The sequence below is a fragment of the Paramormyrops kingsleyae genome, chromosome 13 (genome assembly GCF_048594095.1).
Source record: "Paramormyrops kingsleyae isolate MSU_618 chromosome 13, PKINGS_0.4, whole genome shotgun sequence".
Taxonomy (NCBI): Eukaryota; Metazoa; Chordata; class Actinopteri; order Osteoglossiformes; family Mormyridae; genus Paramormyrops; species Paramormyrops kingsleyae.
Genome location: NC_132809.1, coordinates 24,987,878 through 25,009,179, shown reverse-complemented (window position 1 = coordinate 25,009,179; position 21,302 = coordinate 24,987,878). Strand labels below are relative to the sequence as shown.

Sequence of the window (21,302 nt, the reverse complement as noted above, 5' to 3'; positions counted from 1 at the left end):
ATAGTTTTCCTTATGAGGAGAGACTTGGAATTAAACAGCAGGGCAGACCAACGCCCAAGATTGATTTGGTGCAAAAATCAGGGAAAAATAACTGGTCTTTTCAGCTCTCCTGGTATGACATGGTGAACTGGCTGACTGGAAGTGCTGTGACAAAATAAATGTACTGTTGACCATGTTTCTTGATGAACCCTTCTCAGGGAATGGGATGTGTGGTTTGGTCAAACGTGGGTTTTGTGGATCTGGGTAACTTTGACAGGGCATACAAAAGGCACAAAAAGTGCAAAGAACCTGTGAGTTCATGTGCAAGGTTAAGCTGTCTGGGCAGGGTCAGGGTTGAACATGCAGTGGTCTTTGCATTCAGGTGGCAAAATATAATGAAACAGTAAAAAAAACAGGGCCTTCATAAACCGCATAATTCATGTGACGTCCCTGCTTGGCCGTCCGGAGCTGGTATTCAGGGGACATGATGAGAGTAATGAATCAGCAAATAAGGGGAATTACAGGGAATATACAGAAACATTAGCTAAATATGACACTGTCTTGACCACACAATTTCAGGCATCAGCTGTGTTTTCTGGTATGTCCCACTCAATCCAAAATGACTTGATTTCTGCTCTCGCAGCCACTGTTTCTGATAATATCAAAGGTGAAATTCAATCTGCTCCTTTTTTTGTATGGCAGGTGGATGAAGCAGCTGACATTTCGTGCCATGCCCAGCTGTCTGTCATTGTTAGATATGTGGATACTGTAGGTAAAACTCAGGAGCGCTTCATTGGATTTTTGGATGTGTCTGGGCGTCGAGATGCTCAGTCTGTGGGAAGGGAGGGGGGGGGCTGTCATGTGGAGATGCCGCCTTCTGCCGGTATTTCATCACGGTCGGCTCTCTGAAACGGACCTGCAGCTGGGAGCGCAGCCATGGGGAACGGGATGAGCAAGGTAGCCTAAACCTAACCCTAACCCTAACACCTCAACTCTCACATTCCCCAAAGAGGCGCTCCACAATCCTCTTACGGCATTTTTCTCCTCATTCGGTTTGATTTGGTGCCTCCATGCCTCTATAATACCTGGCCAAACTACGCGGGCTGTGCCGTATATAATGCGCTGCGTTTCGGGTGTTGAGGGCACGTATGCGTGTACGTGGCTGATCCTGGGGCTGGTTTTTCTTTTTTCTAGCCCCATATAAAAATATAAAACCAGGTTCATGAGCAGATAACTTTTTTATATATATAAAAAATATATAAAACGGGCGATAGCTGTTATTCTTGTCTGAATGTTGTTTCCCTTTCTTTTGGTGCCTCCCGTCTGCTCCATGATGCAGCTTGAGCGTCTATTTTTACCCCTCATATATGGAGGATATTAAATTGCGCTGAACGATCGGCTGTTTTTCTCCTCACTGCCAGATAATATAAATATCAGTCTCCTCTCCCCCCAGGTCGTTGATGGGCTATATCTTGGAAATATAAGAGGTAGGATTTATTTTTTCTGAATAATGTGCAATGACATCTGTAAATTGAATATTTGAATATCCTTGCGTTACATTGAACTCGATTTTTTCCAGTTTCCTGATAAATTGTGGATGTTTTAACGCCTACTTTAGCTCAAAGTTCTCATTGAAGCATGTCAGCTGCAGAGGTCCCATTCCGCACTGCACGCGGAATCTCCACCACCACCAGGTGGAGCCAAAGCGCCACCTTGCTCATACATGATGCGCTGTTTGGTGCAGAATAATTTCCCTTTTGATTGGATATGACTTATTTCCAGATGAAATCCGACCCACACGAATGGTTCAGTGCTGACACATGGTCCGATTCTCTCTGTGACGGATCAGGTTTTCACAACACAGGACCTTTATAACTCGGGTCAACGGCTGAAAATAGAGGGAAGGATCAACCTTGATATCTGGAGCTGAATATACGAAGCTGCCAGTTTAAGGCTGGTCTGACCAAGGTCGTGGGTTTGGTTTCAACACTGGACACACACGGGACTCCTCTGGTAGTGGTAGGGACACGAGCCTACCGTCCATACCCAAATTTACGCCCGTGCATTAGCAGTGAAAGGGCTGTCTGAGTGCTCACACATATCCATGCATGTTTGTGGTACTTTGGATTTCACTTTCTGGAAAACTTGATACTGGGATTCAATGTGTTTTTCGCTGATGTCTGTAATTTCAGTGTTGAAGCCTTTTCCACTTTCCCCAGTCTAAGATCCCCAGTTTGTGGCATTACACCCTTTTCGAATTAATGACCCCGCCCACTGCCATGTGAAAATCATAGTGCTGTTTACATGTTTGTTTACTGGTATCATGTTTGACCAGTGCTCATCCCCAGTGCGTTTATAGTTACTGGAAAATATCATTGTATATTTAAGTTTTGTGTGTGCTTGTGTCAACATGTCTGCTTATTAAATCTGAAACCCAGTAATTACTAATAAAATTTATTATACATTCACAGACTCTGAAAACACAGAGAGTTTATCTGACAATGGAATCACCCACATCCTGTCTGTGTACAACAGTGCCAAACCAGTGATTGAGGTGAGAAGGACGCCCCCCACCCCCCCCCCCCCCCTTGCAGTAGAGGGCGCTGTCGTGTTGATGTCCAGCTGCTTATCTTCTCTGTGAGGAATAACGATGAATTAAATTTATTAGAAACAATGTAACCTATTTTACATGGGAAACAGATACAGGCCATTAAGTTAAATTCTGCACATCACTGGCAGAGAAAATTTTTGTGCTACACACTTAAGTTCACATAATTAGTTAATCTTAACAAAGTACAATGGGGGAGTGGGGGGGGGGAAGCATAGGGTACAAGTTGGGGTATAGGTATAGATTCTGGGCCCCCTGACAAAATGTCACCCTAGTTTCCCTTCCAATACAAAGAAATACTGAAAAAAACACAACGATGAAAAGAGGGTATAATAACACAATATTCACCCATTTTCAGTCCACTTCTGGTGAGCACGGTGCCTAGGTAATACTGTCTAATGACTGTTCTATGATGTTGATTCTGCCTTGGTCCCCATGATTACACATGGATACAGATAATTGCTGAATGATGTATTCAGTCTCCATGGCTGAGGTTTCCCTGTCTTCTACTCCAACAGGGTATGGCCTACCTCTGCATACAGGCCTCGGACTCATCCAGTCAGAACCTGTGAGTGTCTGTCAGGGGGGGGTGGGGGGGGGGGGGGGAGTACACATAAATATTTCGGTTTAGTTATCGGCCTTTAGATCTTTGAACTAGAAATTATTTCAGTTTTTTCACCCAAGATCTCTGTACCTCACATCCGGCTGGTTCTATGTTCAAGACCCACATGCAGGTGCAGTTTCATTTCCGCATCAGTCAGTAGCAGCCTGTGAGTGACCCTTCAGCTGGGGGGTGTCACATGGGCATCTCCAGCACTGGAAGCCGCTGATAATGGGGGGGGGGGGTGGGGGGTTCATCATTCTGTCTCAGTCTGTAAATGACAGGGTTACATCTGGTCAGCTTGTTAGTGGTTTGTAGATGGATTATTCCTGCTTCCTTGTCAGACACTGCCCTCTAGTGGACTGAGGGTGGCCAGCAGTGTCACCATTCGTAGGTGTCCCCACCATAAGCCTTTTTGCTGAAATGCCTTATGCCCCAAGGTGACAGACAACAATAAGGGGGGGGGGTGGCCAACTGCTGGCCCTGATGCCCCCTGGGTTACACATTGCTCCCTCACCCACCTCCCCGGGACAGCGCCCCCTACTGGGTTACGCATTAGGAACGCATGATGCTCCCCCTGTGGAACAGCACCCCCCTGCTGTGTGATGCCCCTCGCTCTGCCCAGTGACCCCCAGGTGTGAGTGGCCGTGCCAGCCTGCTATACTCCTATACGCTGTACTTGTTTATTAGAGTACCAGCTCTCCACCTCGGCCTCTCTCTCTCTCTCTCCTGCCATTTTTAATAGTTCATTCCTTTTTAAATTCTTTCTGCTCCCAGCTGAACAGGAGTGTTTTGCACCCATTTCACAATCACAGCATGGCGCTTAAATCTCCCAGTACGGATGCAGTGCGCTTCCTCAGACCTCTCTAAATCACTGCGGCGTGCTCCGTTTCCATGGCAGCTTGGGAAACTGTGCAACCGTTCACCACACTGCTGTTGTGCAAGGACTTCCTAATGACATGTGAAACTTCGGCCCTGGGCAGGATCACAGCACCCCCCCCCACCCCCCCATCATCAGGCAGACATGTTTTGTGTCCTTTTTTTTTGTTTGCATTTTAGTAATAATTGTGGAATATTTCCTGCAAATGAATCCTTTCATTGGGGAGACTAACAGTGAGCTTGTCTCTGCTATGTGCTTTATACAGAAACATGTTAGTGCTTATCGTGCCCCTTCTGAGAGACGTCAGTAGGGGGCGTCACTTCACAACCCAGCAGTAAGCGGTGCCGTGCCCACCGCCCCTTCACAGCCCAGCTATAGGGGGCGCCATGCCCACTGCCCGGCAGTAAGCGCTCCTTTGGCCACTGTCCATCTCAGCCCGGCTATAGGGGGCGCCGTGCCCACTGCTCTTCACAACCCGGCTATAGGGGGCGCCATGCCCACTGGCCTTCACAGATGCGCAGTAGGGGGCCCCATGCCCACCGCCCTTTCCAGCCAGGCAGTAGGGGCTGCCGTGCCCACCACCCTTCGCGATCGTGCAGTAGGGGTCGCTGTTCCCATCGCTATTCACAGCCTGCCATATCTCATGTTCATCTGCAACTTTTCTTTTGACAGGTTGAAGCATTTCAAAGAGTGCATCACCTTCATCCACGAGAGCCGGCTGAGCGGAGGGGCCTGTCTGGTCCACTGGTGAGGATCTGCAGCTGCCTCTGTGGCCTGCATGACCCACAACCAGGGACACTGATACCCTGCACTCCCCTCCCCCTGCACATACAGCACACCCTCCACACCTACCTGGCAAATAGCGACAGTCTCCGTGCCTAAATCATCTTGCGATGGTTACCATGGAGATGATCCTGTGACCTCACAGTCCCAAATTGGGGCTTGTGGGTAATGAGTGACACTGGGGACACACCAGAGTGAAGTATGGGGCTGTATTAGTGGGTACAGAGAAGAGTGCAGGTTTAAGTTTTAGTTTTGAGTCACCCTGGATTAAACCAGTATAACAAGCAGCATTCCTGAGAATTGCACTGCAGCATGTTCAGCGCAGTTTTTAACATGTTAAAGCACGCCAAAGGCGCCCTGTGCGCTGCCTGATCCGCCGCCCTGCTCCCGGGCCGCAGCCTGGCCGGGGTCTCTCGCAGCACCACGCTGGTATTGGCCTACCTCATGACGGTGACCTCCTATGGCTGGGAGGACTGTCTGTCCGCCGTCAAGGCTGTGCGTTCCTTCGTCGGACCCAACTACGGCTTCCAGCAGCAGCTGCAGGAGTTCCAGAGGGGCCTGCTGTCTGAGGTACGGCACACACCCTCCACACCTACCTGGCAAATAGCGACAGTCTCTGTGCCTTAATCATCTTGCGATGGTTACCATGGAGATGATCCTGTGACCTCACAGTCCCAAATCTCCAACGAACTATGCCCTGTTTAGCTCCGCCCCAGAGCTATTCCACACCCCCCCCCCCCCCAGATTCACCGCATCCAGCCATTCCCTGCCCACCCTCCAGCCAGTCTTTCTTCCCCCCAGGTGCACCCCATCTCCTGACAGCTGGATCCATTAATTGATCCCAAGGATAAATGATATAAGCAGAAATCTCAGATGTCAATCGTATTTGAGTAAACCTTATTATTTAAATGTTATTCTACAGATGGAGAACAGGGTGAAATCGTAGCTACACATATTGCACCATTATATTTAGTCAACTTGAATTGTTATCATCATAAAGCCATGCATTCGTGTGAAATCCCCACCACTGTGTTTGTGTACTGCAGCTTCTGTTTGTTTTGAAGCAATGTTTTTACAGAAGTTAAAGGCAGCCTGTTGACACATGGGTGTGACATGTGATAAGTGGAGAATTTGGGGGCCAGGGTGGGTCTGGGATGGGGGGGGGGGGGTGTTGTGCCATGGCTTCAGGCTGTCTAGGTACTTTTGCAGGTGTGATCTGCCTGGGGAATCCAACGGGATCACTGACGCTTGTGACCAAGTTTGTGGGAAAAGCCTCTGTTTCCTGCTGCGGTCTCACCAGCGGGGGTGGGGGGCACTCTCTGGTTCAAGAACCTCCTGTCTGCCACTGCGCTCTAACCAGTGCGGGGGAGGCACTATGCACCCCACCTCACTGCACCGTGGCTAAACCTGTGCATGGCTGCACATCCTGCGTTGAGGCCTTAGCGGCAGTGTCGCAGTTAGTGTGAGGTTTGTGTTTCCAGGCTGAAGGTATGCTGCAGTCCTGCTTAGTAAGGAATAGTCAGACACTGTAAGAAAAATGCAAATTAAGTGAGGAAGTGCTCATAGGAGGCACTTGAGAGAATTCCCGGAACTCTCAGTCGTTTTGTCAACTCATGACTAATGGCTTGTTGTGTCTGGCTGATTACTATCTTTTCTTATGCAGCAGGTCTTATACTGGAAACAGAAAATCGGTAAAGTCCTGCAGTGTTGAGCAACATCCCAAGCCGCTCTCCGCAGTGGCTTAATTATTTAGCCAATTCACCACGAGTTATGGTAGGAGCAGAAGTTGAGAGAAGTTGACGGGGTAACATCAGCCTGGGCTCTTCAAACCCGTGGCAGGATCTGTGCCTAAATCGGCGCAGCCCCACACTGATGGTTAATGAGCAGCTCGCTGCCACACTGATGGTTAATGAGCAGCTCGCTGGCACACTGATGGTTAATGAGCAGCTCGCTGGCACACTGATGGTTAATTAGCAGCTCGCTGGCACACTGATGGTTAATGAGCAGCTCGCTGGCGCACTGATGGTTAATGAGCAGCTCGCTGGCACACTGATGGTTAATGAGCAGCTCGCTGGCACACTGATGGTTAATGAGCAGCTCGCTGCCACACTGATGGTTAATGAGCAGCTCGCTGGCACACTGATGGTTAATGAGCAGCTCGCTGCCACACTGATGGTTAATGAGCAGCTCACTGGCGCTTCTTCGTACATTTGAACAAAACTGCTTTGAATCCAACTGAACATACAGTTATCCACAGGAACTTATAGCAGAGAGAAGCGTTACCCTTCCTATGGTGTTCAGGTCGGCACCGACCCGTTTGTAAGTTTAAAATCCATAAAAGCACCACATAGATTTGTGTCAGGAAACCAAATCAAGGCAAGACATGCCCATATACAGTATGCCATAGTTTTTCTAACCCTAACCCTAGCCTGAGTTTGCTAACCCTAATTTCGGGCCTTAGGGTGAATCAGCAGGTAGTTGGAAAGTAGGCAATATGCTACTAAAGCATGCTGAATTTTGTTTTCTCATCCGTGTGGGGAGCAGAACTGTCATAAAAACACATGTTGATGTCTGGATATGCCATAGTTTTTCTAACCCTAACCCTAGCCTCAGACTGGTAACCCTAATTTGGGGCCTTAGGGTGAATCAACAGGTAGTTGGAAAGTAGGCAATATGCTACTAAAGCAAGCTGAATTGTGGTTTCTCATCCGAGTGGGGAGCAGAACTGTCATAAAATCACATATTGATGTCTGTATATGCCATAGTTTTTCTAACCGTAACCCTAGCCTCAGTTTGCTAACCCTAACCCTAATTTGGGGCCTTAGGGTGAATCAACAGGTAGTTGGAAAGTAGGCAATATGCTACTAAAGCAAGCTGAATTGTGGTTTCTCATCCGTGTGGGGAGCAGAACTGTCATAAAAACACATGTTGATGTCTGGAAATGCCATAGTTTTTCTAACCCTAACCCTAGCCTGAGTTTGCTAACCCTAATTTGGGGCCTTAGGGTGAATTAACAGGTAGTTGGAAAGAAGGCAATATGCTACTAAAGCAAGCTGAATTGTGGTTTCTCATCCGTGTGGAGAGCAGAACTGTCATAAAAACACATGTTGATGTCTGGATATGCCATAGTTTTTCTAACCCTAACCCTAGCCTGAGTTTGCTAAGCCTAATTTGGGGCCTTAGGGTGAATCAACAGGTAGTTGGAAAGTAGGCAATATGCTACTAAAGCAAGCTGAATTGTGGTTTCTCATCCGTTTGGGGAGCAGAACTGTCATAATAACACATGTTGATGCCTGGATATGCCATAGTTTTTCTAACCCTAACCCTAGCCTGAGTTTGCTAACCCTAATTTGGGGCCTTAGGGTGAATCAACAGGTAGTTGGAAAGTAGGCAATATGCTACTAAAGCATGTTGAATTTTGTTTTCTCATCCGTGTGGGGAGCAGAACTGTCATAAAAACACATGTTGATGCCTGGATATGCCATAGTTTTTCTAACCCTAACCCTAGCCTGAGTTTGCTAACCCTAATTTGGGGCCTTAGGGTGAATCAACAGGTAGTTGTAAAGTAGGCAATATGCTACTAAAGCAAGCTGAATTGTGGTTTCTCATCCGTGTGGGGAGCAGAACTGTCATAAAAACACATGTTGATGTCTGGATATGCCATAGTTTTTCTAATCCTAACCCTAGCCTGAGTTTGCTAACCCTAATTTGGGGCCTTAGGGTGAATCAACAGGTAGTTGGAAAGTAGGCAATATGCTACTAAAGCATGTTGAATTTTGTTTTCTCATCCGTGTGGGGAGCAGAACTGTCATAAAAACACATGTTGATGCCTGGATATGCCATAGTTTTTCTAACCCTAACCCTAGCCTGAGTTTGCTAACCCTAATTTGGGGCCTTAGGGTTAATCAACAGGTAGTTGGAAAGTAGGCAATATGCTACTAAAGCATGTTGAATTTTGATTTCTCATCCGTGTGGGGAGCAGAACTGTCATAAAAACACATGTTGATGTCTGGAAATGCCATAGTTTTTCTAACCCTAACCCTAGCCTGAGTTTGCTAACCCTAATTTGGGGCCTTAGGGTGAATCAACAGGTAGTTGGAAAGAAGGCAATATGCTACTAAAGCAAGCTGAATTGTGGTTTCTCATCCGTGTGGAGAGCAGAACTGTCATAAAAACACATGTTGATGTCTGGATATGCCATAGTTTTTCTAATCCTAACCCTAGCCTGAGTTTGCTAACCCTAATTTGGGGCCTTAGGGTGAATCAACAGGTAGTTGTAAAGTAGGCAATATGCTACTAAAGCATGCTGAATTGTGGTTTCTCATCCGTGTGGGGAGCAGAACTGTCATAAAAACACATGTTGATGTCTGGATATGCCATAGTTTTTCTAACCCTAACCCTAGCCTGAGTTTGCTAACCCTAATTTGGGGCCTTAGGGTGAATCAACAGGTAGTTGTAAAGTAGGCAATATGCTACTAAAGCAAGCTGAATTGTGGTTTCTCATCCGTGTGGGGAGCAGAACTGTCATAAAAACACATGTTGATGTCTGGATATGCCATAGTTTTTCTAATCCTAACCCTAGCCTGAGTTTGCTAACCCTAATTTGGGGCCATAGGGTGAATCAACAGGTAGTTGGAAAGTAGGCAATATGCTACTAAAGCATGCTGAATTGTGGTTTATCATCCGTGTGGGGAGCAGAACTGTCATAAAAACACATGTTGATGTCTGGATATGCCATAGTATTTCTAACCCTAACCCTAGCCTGAGTTTGCTAACCCTAATTTGGGGCCTTAGGGTGAATCCACAGGTAGTTGGAAAGTAGGCAATATGCTACTAAAGCAAGCTGAATTGTGGTTTCTCATCCGTGTGGGGAGCAGAACTATCATAAAAACACATGTTGATGTCAGGATATGCCATAGTTATTCTAATCCTAACCCTAGCCTGAGTTTGCTAACCCTAATTTGGGGCCTTAGGGTGAATCAACAGGTAGTTGGAAAGTAGGCAATACGCTACTAAAGCATGCTGAATTTTGTTTTCTCATCCGTGTGGGGAGCAGAACTGTCATAAAAACACATGTTGATGCCTGGATATGCCATAGTTTTTCTAACCCTAACCCTAGCCTGAGTTTGCTAACCCTAATTTGGGGCCTTAGGGTGAATCAACAGGTAGTTGTAAAGTAGGCAATATGCTACTAAAGCATGCTGAATTGTGGTTTCTCATCCGTGTGGGGAGCAGAACTGTCATAAAAACACATGTTGATGTCTGGATATGCCATAGTTTTTCTAACCCTAACCCTAGCCTGAGTTTGCTAACCCTAATTTGGGGCCTTAGGGTTAATCAACAGGTAGTTGGAAAGTAGGCAATATGCTACTAAAGCATGTTGAATTTTGTTTTCTCATCCGTGTGGGGAGCAGAACTGTCATAAAAACACATGATGATATCTGGATACGCCATAGTTTTTCTAACCCTAACCCTAGCCTGAGTTTGCTAACCCTAATTTGGGGCCTTAGGGTGAATCCACAGGTAGTTGTAAAGTAGGCAATATGCTACTAAAGCAAGCTGAATTGTGGTTTCTCATCCGTGTGGGGAGCAGAACTGTCATAAAAACACATGTTGATGTCAGGATATGCCATAGTTTTTCTAATCCTAACCCTAGCCTGAGTTTGCTAACCCTAATTTGGGGCCTTAGGGTTAATCAACAGGTAGTTGGAAAGTAGGCAATATGCTACTAAAGCATGTTGAATTTTGTTTTCTCATCCGTGTGGGGAGCAGAACTGTCATAAAAACACATGTTGATGTCTGGAAATGCCATAGTTTTTCTAACCCTAACCCTAGCCTGAGTTTGCTAACCCTAATTTGGGGCCTTAGGGTGAATCAACAGGTAGTTGGAAAGAAGGCAATATGCTACTAAAGCAAGCTGAATTGTGGTTTCTCATCCGTGTGGAGAGCAGAACTGTCATAAAAACACATGTTGATGTCTGGATATGCCATAGTTTTTCTAATCCTAACCCTAGCCTGAGTTTGCTAACCCTAATTTGGGGCCTTAGGGTGAATCAACAGGTAGTTGTAAAGTAGGCAATATGCTACTAAAGCATGCTGAATTGTGGTTTCTCATCCGTGTGGGGAGCAGAACTGTCATAAAAACACATGTTGATGTCTGGATATGCCATAGTTTTTCTAACCCTAACCCTAGCCTGAGTTTGCTAACCCTAATTTGGGGCCTTAGGGTTAATCAACAGGTAGTTGGAAAGTAGGCAATATGCTACTAAAGCATGTTGAATTTTGTTTTCTCATCCGTGTGGGGAGCAGAACTGTCAAAAAAACACATGTTGATATCTGGATATGCCATAGTTTTTCTAACCCTAACCCTAGCCTGAGTTTGCTAACCCTAATTTGGGGCCTTAGGGTGAATCCACAGGTAGTTGGAAAGTAGGCAATATGCTACTAAAGCAAGCTCAATTGTGGTTTCTCATCCGTGTGGGGAGCAGAACTGTCATAAAAACACATGTTGATGTCAGGATATGCCATAGTTTTTCTAATCCTAACCCTAGCCTGAGTTTGCTAACCCTAATTTGGGGCCTTAGGGTTAATCAACAGGTAGTTGGAAAGTAGGCAATATGCTACTAAAGCATGTTGAATTTTGATTTCTCATCCGTGTGGGGAGCAGAACTGTCATAAAAACACATGTTGATGTCTGGAAATGCCATAGTTTTTCTAACCCTAACCCTAGCCTGAGTTTGCTAACCCTAATTTGGGGCCTTAGGGTGAATCAACAGGTAGTTGGAAAGAAGGCAATATGCTACTAAAGCAAGCTGAATTGTGGTTTCTCATCCGTGTGGAGAGCAGAACTGTCATAAAAACACATGTTGATGTCTGGATATGCCATAGTTTTTCTAATCCTAACCCTAGCCTGAGTTTGCTAACCCTAATTTGGGGCCTTAGGGTGAATCAACAGGTAGTTGTAAAGTAGGCAATATGCTACTAAAGCATGCTGAATTGTGGTTTCTCATCCGTGTGGGGAGCAGAACTGTCATAAAAACACATGTTGATGTCTGGATATGCCATAGTTTTTCTAACCCTAACCCTAGCCTGAGTTTGCTAACCCTAATTTGGGGCCTTAGGGTGAATCAACAGGTAGTTGTAAAGTAGGCAATATGCTACTAAAGCAAGCTGAATTGTGGTTTCTCATCCGTGTGGGGAGCAGAACTGTCATAAAAACACATGTTGATGTCTGGATATGCCATAGTTTTTCTAATCCTAACCCTAGCCTGAGTTTGCTAACCCTAATTTGGGGCCTTAGGGTGAATCAACAGGTAGTTGGAAAGTAGGCAATATGCTACTAAAGCATGCTGAATTTTGTTTTCTCATCCGTGTGGGGAGCAGAACTGTCATAAAAACACATGTTGATGTCTGGATATGCCATAGTTTATCTAACCCTAACCCTAGCCTGAGTTTGCTAACCCAAATTTGGGGCCTTAGGGTGAATCAAAAGGTAGTTGGAAAGTAGGCAATATGCTACTAAAGCATGCTGAATTTTGTTTTCTCATCCGTGTGGGGAGCAGAACTGTCATAAAAACACATGTTGATGCCTGGATATGCCATAGTTTTTCTAACCCTAACCCTAGCCTGAGTTTGCTAACCCTAATTTGGGGCCTTAGGGTGAATCAACAGGTAGTTGTAAAGTAGGCAATATGCTACTAAAGCATGCTGAATTGTGGTTTATCATCCGTGTGGGGAGCAGAACTGTCATAAAAACACATGTTGATGTCTGGATATGCCATAGTATTTCTAACCCTAACCCTAGCCTGAGTTTGCTAACCCTAATTTGGGGCCTTAGGGTGAATCAACAGGTAGTTGTAAAGTAGGCAATATGCTACTAAAGCAAGCTGAATTGTGGTTTCTCATCCGTGTGGGGAGCAGAACTGTCATAAAAACACATGTTGATGTCTGGAAATGCCATAGTTTTTCTAACCCTAACCCTAGCCTGAGTTTGCTAACCCTAATTTGGGGCCTTAGGGTGAATCCACAGGTAGTTGTAAAGTAGGCAATATGCTACTAAAGCAAGCTGAATTGTGGTTTCTCATCCGTGTGGAGAGCAGAACTGTCATAAAAACACATGTTGATGTCAGGATATGCCATAGTTTTTCTAATCCTAACCCTAGCCTGAGTTTGCTAACCCTAATTTGGGGCCTTAGGGTGAATCAACAGGTAGTTGTAAAGTAGGCAATATGCTACTAAAGCATGCTGAATTGTGGTTTCTCATCCGTGTGGGGAGCAGAACTGTCATAAAAACACATGTTGATGTCTGGATATGCCATAGTTTTTCTAACCCTAACCCTAGCCTGAGTTTGCTAACCCTAATTTGGGGCCTTAGGGTTAATCAACAGGTAGTTGGAAAGTAGGCAATATGCTACTAAAGCATGTTGAATTTTGTTTTCTCATCCGTGTGGGGAGCAGAACTGTCATAAAAACACATGATGATATCTGGATATGCCATAGTTTTTCTAACCCTAACCCTAGCCTGAGTTTGCTAACCCTAATTTGGGGCCTTAGGGTGAATCCACAGGTAGTTGTAAAGTAGGCAATATGCTACTAAAGCAAGCTGAATTGTGGTTTCTCATCCGTGTGGGGAGCAGAACTGTCATAAAAACACATGTTGATGTCAGGATATGCCATAGTTTTTCTAATCCTAACCCTAGCCTGAGTTTGCTAACCCTAATTTGGGGCCTTAGGGTTAATCAACAGGTAGTTGGAAAGTAGGCAATATGCTACTAAAGCATGTTGAATTTTGTTTTCTCATCCGTGTGGGGAGCAGAACTGTCATAAAAACACATGTTGATGTCTGGAAATGCCATAGTTTTTCTAACCCTAACCCTAGCCTGAGTTTGCTAACCCTAATTTGGGGCCTTAGGGTGAATCAACAGGTAGTTGGAAAGAAGGCAATATGCTACTAAAGCAAGCTGAATTGTGGTTTCTCATCCGTGTGGAGAGCAGAACTGTCATAAAAACACATGTTGATGTCTGGATATGCCATAGTTTTTCTAATCCTAACCCTAGCCTGAGTTTGCTAACCCTAATTTGGGGCCTTAGGGTGAATCAACAGGTAGTTGTAAAGTAGGCAATATGCTACTAAAGCATGCTGAATTGTGGTTTCTCATCCGTGTGGGGAGCAGAACTGTCAAAAAAACACATGTTGATATCTGGATATGCCATAGTTTTTCTAACCCTAACCCTAGCCTGAGTTTGCTAACCCTAATTTGGGGCCTTAGGGTGAATCAACAGGTAGTTGAAAAGTAGGCAATATGCTACTAAAGCAAGCTGAATTGTGGTTTCTCATCCGTGTGGGGAGCAGAACTGTCATAAAAACACATGTTGATGTCTGGATATGCCATAGTTTTTCTAATCCTAACCCTAGCCTGAGTTTGCTAACCCTAATTTGGGGCCTTAGGGTGAATCAACAGGTAGTTGTAAAGTAGGCAATATGCTACTAAAGCATGCTGAATTTTGTTTTCTCATCCGTGTGGGGAGCAGAACTGTCATAAAAACACATGTTGATGTCTGGAAATGCCATAGTTTTTCTAACCCTAACCCTAGCCTGAGTTTGCTAACCCTAATTTGGGCCTTAGGGTGAATCAACAGGTAGTTGGAAAGAAGGCAATATGCTACTAAAGCAAGCTGAATTGTGGTTTCTCATCCGTGTGGAGAGCAGAACTGTCATAAAAACACATGTTGATGTCTGGATATGCCATAGTTTTTCTAACCCTAACCCTAGCCTGAGTTTGCTAACCCTAATTTGGGGCCTTAGGGTGAATCCACAGGTAGTTGTAAAGTAGGCAATATGCTACTAAAGCAAGCTGAATTGTGGTTTCTCATCCGTGTGGGGAGCAGCAGAACTATCATAAAAACACATGTTGATGTCAGGATATGCCATAGTTTTTCTAATCCTAACCCTAGCCTGAGTTTGCTAACCCTAATTTGGGGCCTTAGGGTGAATCAACAGGTAGTTGGAAAGTAGGCAATATGCTACTAAAGCATGCTGAATTTTGTTTTCTCATCCGTGTGGGGAGCAGAACTGTCATAAAAACACATGTTGATGCCTGGATATGCCATAGTTTTTCTAACCGTAACCCTAGCCTGAGTTTGCTAACCCTAATTTGGGGCCTTAGGGTGAATCAACAGGTAGTTGGAAAGTAGGCAATATGCTACTAAAGCAAGCTGAATTGTGGTTTCTCATCCGTGTGGGGAGCAGAACTGTCATAATAACACATGTTGATGCCTGGATATGCCATAGTTTTTCTAACCCTAACCCTAGCCTGAGTTTGCTAACCCTAATTTGGGGCCTTAGGGTGAATCAACAGGTAGTTGGAAAGTAGGCAATATGCTACTAAAGCATGTTGAATTTTGTTTTCTCATCCGTGTGGGGAGCAGAACTGTCATAAAAACACATGTTGATGCCTGGATATGCCATAGTTTTTCTAACCCTAACCCTAGCCTGAGTTTGCTAACCCTAATTTGGGGCCTTAGGGTGAATTAACAGGTAGTTGTAAAGTAGGCAATATGCTACTAAAGCAAGCTGAATTGTGGTTTCTCATCCGTGTGGGGAGCAGAACTGTCATAAAAACATATGTTGATGTCTGGATATGCCATAGTTTTTCTAACCCTAGCCTCAGACTGGTAACCCTAATTTGGGGCCTTAGGGTGAATCAACAGGTAGTTGTAAAGTAGGCAATATGCTACTAAAGCAAGCTGAATTGTGGTTTCTCATCCGTGTGGGGAGCAGAACTGTCATAAAAACACATGTTGATGTCTGGATATGCCATAGTTTTTCTAACCCTAACCCTAGCCTCAGTTTGCTAACCCTAATTTGGGGCCTTAGGGTGAATCAACAGGTAGTTGGAAAGTAGGCAATATGCTACTAAAGCAAGCTGAATTGTGGTTTCTCATCCGTGTGGGGAGCAGAACTGTCATAAAAACACATGTTGATGTCTGGATATGCCATAGTTTTTCTAATCCTAACCCTAGCCTGAGTTTGCTAACCCTAATTTGGGGCCTTAGGGTGAATCAACAGGTAGTTGGAAAGTAGGCAATATGCTACTAAAGCATGCTGAATTTTGTTTTCTCATCCGTGTGGGGAGCAGAACTGTCATAAAAACACATGTTGATGCCTGGATATGCCATAGTTTTTCTAACCCTAACCCTAGCCTGAGTTTGCTAACCCTAATTTGGGGCCTTAGGGTTAATCAACAGGTAGTTGGAAAGTAGGCAATATGCTACTAAAGCATGTTGAATTTTGTTTTCTCATCCGTGTGGGGAGCAGAACTGTCATAAAAACACATGTTGATGTCTGGATATGCCATAGTTCTTCTAATCCTAACCCTAGCCTGAGTTTGCTAACCCTAATTTGGGGCCTTAGGGTGAATCAACAGGTAGTTGGAAAGTAGGCAATATGCTACTAAAGCAAGCTGAATTGTGGTTTCTCATCCGTGTGGGGAGCAGAACTGTCATAAAAACACATGTTGATGTCTGGATATGCCATAGTTTTTCTAACCCTAACCTTAGCCTCAGTTTGCTAACCCTAATTTGGGGCCTTAGGGTGAATCAACAGGTAGTTGGAAAGTAGGCAATATGCTACTAAAGCAAGCTGAATTGTGGTTTCTCATCCGTGTGGGGAGCAGAAATGTCATAAAAACACATGTTGATGTCTGGATATGCCATAGTTTTTCTAATCCTAACCCTAGCCTGAGTTTGCTAACCCTAATTTGGGGCCTTAGGGTGAATCAACAGGTAGTTGGAAAGTAGGCAATATGCTACTAAAGCATGCTGAATTTTGTTTTCTCATCCGTGTGGGGAGCAGAACTGTCATAAAAACACATGTTGATGCCTGGATATGCCATAGTTTTTCTAACCCTAACCCTAGCCTGAGTTTGCTAACCCTAATTTGGGGCCTTAGGGTGAATCAACAGGTAGTTGTAAAGTAGGCAATATGCTACTAAAGCATGCTGAATTGTGGTTTCTCATCCGTGTGGGGAGCAGAACTGTCATAAAAACACATGTTGATGTCTGGCTATGACATAGTTTTTCTAACCCTAACCCTAGCCTGAGTTTGCTAACCCTAATTTGGGGCCTTAGGGTTAATCAACAGGTAGTTGGAAAGAAGGCAATATGCTACTAAAGCAAGCTGAATTGTGGTTTCTCATCCGTGTGGAGAGCAGAACTGTCATAAAAACACATGTTGATGTCTGGATATGCCATAGTTTTTCTAACCCTAACCCTAGCCTGAGTTTGCTAACCCTAATTTGGGGCCTTAGGGTGAATCAACAGGTAGTTGGAAAGTAGGCAATATGCTACTAAAGCAAGCTGAATTGTGGTTTCTCATCCGTGTGGGGAGCAGAACTGTCATAATAACACATGTTGATGCCTGGATATGCCATAGTTTTTCTAACCCTAACCCTAGCCTGAGTTTGCTAACCCTAATTTGGGGCCTTAGGGTGAATCAACAGGTAGTTGGAAAGTAGGCAATATGCTACTAAAGCATGTTGAATTTTGTTTTCTCATCCGTGTGGGGAGCAGAACTGTCATAAAAACACATGTTGATGCCTGGATATGCCATAGTTTTTCTAACCCTAACCCTAGCCTGAGTTTGCTAACCCTAATTTGGGGCCTTAGGGTGAATTAACAGGTAGTTGTAAAGTAGGCAATATGCTACTAAAGCAAGCTGAATTGTGGTTTCTCATCCGTGTGGGGAGCAGAACTGTCATAAAAACATATGTTGATGTCTGGATATGCCATAGTTTTTCTAACCCTAACCCTAGCCTCAGACTGGTAACCCTAATTTGGGGCCTTAGGGTGAATCAACAGGTAGTTGTAAAGTAGGCAATATGCTACTAAAGCAAGCTGAATTGTGGTTTCTCATCCGTGTGGGGAGCAGAACTGTCATAAAAACACATGTTGATGTCTGGATATGCCATAGTTTTTCTAACCCTAACCCTAGCCTCAGTTTGCTAACCCTAATTTGGGGCCTTAGGGTGAATCAACAGGTAGTTGGAAAGTAGGCAATATGCTACTAAAGCAAGCTGAATTGTGGTTTCTCATCCGTGTGGGGAGCAGAACTGTCATAAAAACACATGTTGATGTCTGGATATGCCATAGTTTTTCTAATCCTAACCCTAGCCTGAGTTTGCTAACCCTAATTTGGGGCCTTAGGGTGAATCAACAGGTAGTTGGAAAGTAGGCAATATGCTACTAAAGCATGCTGAATTTTGTTTTCTCATCCGTGTGGGGAGCAGAACTGTCATAAAAACACATGTTGATGCCTGGATATGCCATAGTTTTTCTAACCGTAACCCTAGCCTGAGTTTGCTAACCCTAATTTGGGGCCTTAGGGTTAATCAACAGGTAGTTGGAAAGTAGGCAATATGCTACTAAAGCATGTTGAATTTTGTTTTCTCATCCGTGTGGGGAGCAGAACTGTCATAAAAACACATGTTGATGTCTGGATATGCCATAGTTCTTCTAATCCTAACCCTAGCCTGAGTTTGCTAACCCTAATATGGGTCCTTAGGGTGAATCAACAGGTATTTGTAAAGTAGGCAATATGCTACTAAAGCAAGCTGAATTGTGGTTTCTCATCCGTGTGGGGAGCAGAACTGTCATAAAAACACATGTTGATGTCTGGATATGCCATAGTTTTTCTAACCCTAACCCTAGCCTCAGTTTGCTAACCCTAATTTGGGGCCTTAGGGTGAATCAACAGGTAGTTGGAAAGTAGGCAATATGCTACTAAAGCAAGCTGAATTGTGGTTTCTCATCCGTGTGGGGAGCAGAACTGTCATAAAAACACATGTTGATGTCTGGATATGCCATAGTTTTTCTAACCCTAACCTTAGCCTCCGTTTGCTAACCCTAATTTGAGGCCTTAGGGTGAATCAACAGGTAGTTGGAAAGTAGGCAATATGCTACTCAAGCAAGCTGAATTGTGGTTTCTCATCCGTGTGGGGAGCAGAACTGTCATAAAAACACATGTTGATGTCTGGATATGCCATAGTTTTTCTAATCCTAACCCTAGCCTGAGTTTGCTAACCCTAATTTGGGGCCTTAGGGTGAATCAACAGGTAGTTGGAAAGTAGGCAATATGCTACTAAAGCATGCTGAATTTTGTTTTCTCATCCGTGTGGGGAGCAGAACTGTCATAAAAACACATGTTGATGCCTGGATATGCCATAGTTTTTCTAACCCTAACCCTAGCCTGAGTTTGCTAACCCTAATTTGGGGCCTTAGGGTGAATCAACAGGTAGTTGTAAAGTAGGCAATATGCTACTAAAGCATGCTGAATTGTGGTTTCTCATCCGTGTGGGGAGCAGAACTGTCATAAAAACACATGTTGATGTCTGGATATGCCATAGTTTTTCTAACCCTAACCTGAGTTTGCTAACCCTAATTTGGGGCCTTAGGGTTAATCAACAGGTAGTTGGAAAGTAGGCAATATGCTACTAAAGCATGTTGAATTTTGTTTTCTCATCCGTGTGGGGAGCAGAACTGTCATAAAAACACATGTTGATGTCTGGAAATGCCATAGTTTTTCTAACCCTAACCCTAGCCTCAGTTTGCTAACCCTAATTTGGGGCCTTAGGGTGAATCAACAGGTAGTTGGAAAGTAGGGAATATGCTACTAAAGCATGCTGAATTTTGTTTTCTCATCCGTGTGGGGAGCAGAACTGTCATAAAAACACATGTTGATGCCTGGATATGCCATAGTTTTTCTAACCGTAACCCTAGCCTGAGTTTGCTAACCCTAATTTGGGGCCTTAGGGTGAATCAACAGGTAGTTGTAAAGTAGGCAATATGCTACTAAAGCATGCTGAATTGTGGTTTCTCATCCGTGTGGGGAGCAGAACTGTCATAAAAACACATGTTGATGCCTGGATATGCCATAGTTTTTCTAACCCTAACCCTAGCCTGAGTTTGCTAACCCTAATTTGGGGCCTTAGGGTGAATCAACAGGTAGTTGGAAAGTAGGCAATATGCTACTAAAGCATGCTGAATTTTGTTTTCTCATCCGTGTGGGGAGCAGAACTGTCATAAAAACACATGTTGATGCCTGGATATGCCATAGTTTTTCTAACCCTAACCCTAGCCTGAGTTTGCTAACCCTAATTTGGGGCCTTAGGGTGAATCAACAGGTAGTTGTAAAGTAGGCAATATGCTACTAAAGCATGCTGAATTGTGGTTTCTCATCCGTGTGGGGAGCAGAACTGTCATAAAAACACATGTTGATGTCTGGATATGCCATAGTTTTTCTAACCCTAACCCTAGCCTGAGTTTGCTAACCCTAATTTGGGGCCTTAGGGTTAATCAACAGGTAGTTGGAAAGTAGGCAATATGCTACTAAAGCATGTTGAATTTTGTTTTCTCATCCGTGTGGGGAGCAGAACTGTCATAAAAACACATGTTGATGCCTGGATATGCCATAGTTTTTCTAACCCTAACCCTAGCCTGAGTTTGCTAACCCTAATTTGGGGCCTTAGGGTGAATCAACAGGTAGTTGGAAAGAAGGCAATATGCTACTAAAGCAAGCTGAATTGTGGTTTCTCATCCGTGTGGAGAGCAGAACTGTCATAAAAACACGTTGATGTCAGGATATGCCATAGTTTTTCTAATCCTAACCCTAGCCTGAGTTTGCTAACCCTAATTTGGGGCCTTAGGGTGAATCAACAGGTAGTTGGAAAGTAGGCAATATGCTACTAAAGCATGCTGAATTTTGTTTTCTCATCCGTGTGGGGAGCAGAACTGTCATAAAAACACATGTTGATGCCTGGATATGCCATAGTTTTTCTAACCCTAACCCTAGCCTGAGTTTGCTAACCCTAATTTGGGGCCTTAGGGTGAATCAACAGGTAGTTGTAAAGTAGGCAATATGCTACTAAAGCATGCTGAATTGTGGTTTCTCATCCGTGTGGGGAGCAGAACTGTCATAAAAACACATGTTGATGTCTGGATATGCCATAGTTTTTCTAACCCTAACCCTAGCCTGAGTTTGCTAACCCTAATTTGGGGCCTTAGGGTTAATCAACAGGTAGTTGGAAAGTAGGCAATATGCTACTAAAGCATGTTGAATTTTGTTTTCTCATCCGTGTGGGGAGCAGAACTGTCATAAAAACACATGTTGATGTCTGGAAATGCCATAGTTTTTCTAACCCTAACCCTAGCCTGAGTTTGCTAACCCTAATTTGGGGCCTTAGGGTGAATCAACAGGTAGTTGGAAGGAAGGCAATATGCTACTAAAGCAAGCTGAATTGTGGTTTCTCATCCGTGTGGAGAGCAGAACTGTCATAAAAACACATGTTGATGTCTGGATATGCCATAGTTTTTCTAACCCTAACCCTAGCCTGAGTTTGCTAACCCTAATTTGGGGCCTTAGGGTGAATCAACAGGTAGTTGGAAAGTAGGCAATA

At 44.4% G+C, this 21,302-nt stretch overlaps 1 protein-coding gene across 2 annotated transcripts in view; it reads left to right on the top strand.

The window, feature by feature from the left end:
* Positions 1-5,292: 5,292 nt before the first annotated feature.
* LOC111843548 (interferon regulatory factor 8-like) overlaps positions 5,293-21,302 on the top strand; it is a 74,088-nt gene continuing 58,078 nt past the window's right edge. For both annotated transcript variants that reach the window (XM_072698438.1, XM_072698437.1), the window contains exon 1: positions 5,293-5,421. The gene's annotated coding sequence lies outside the window, so the exon portion shown is untranslated. The remainder of the gene's footprint in view (positions 5,422-21,302) is intronic.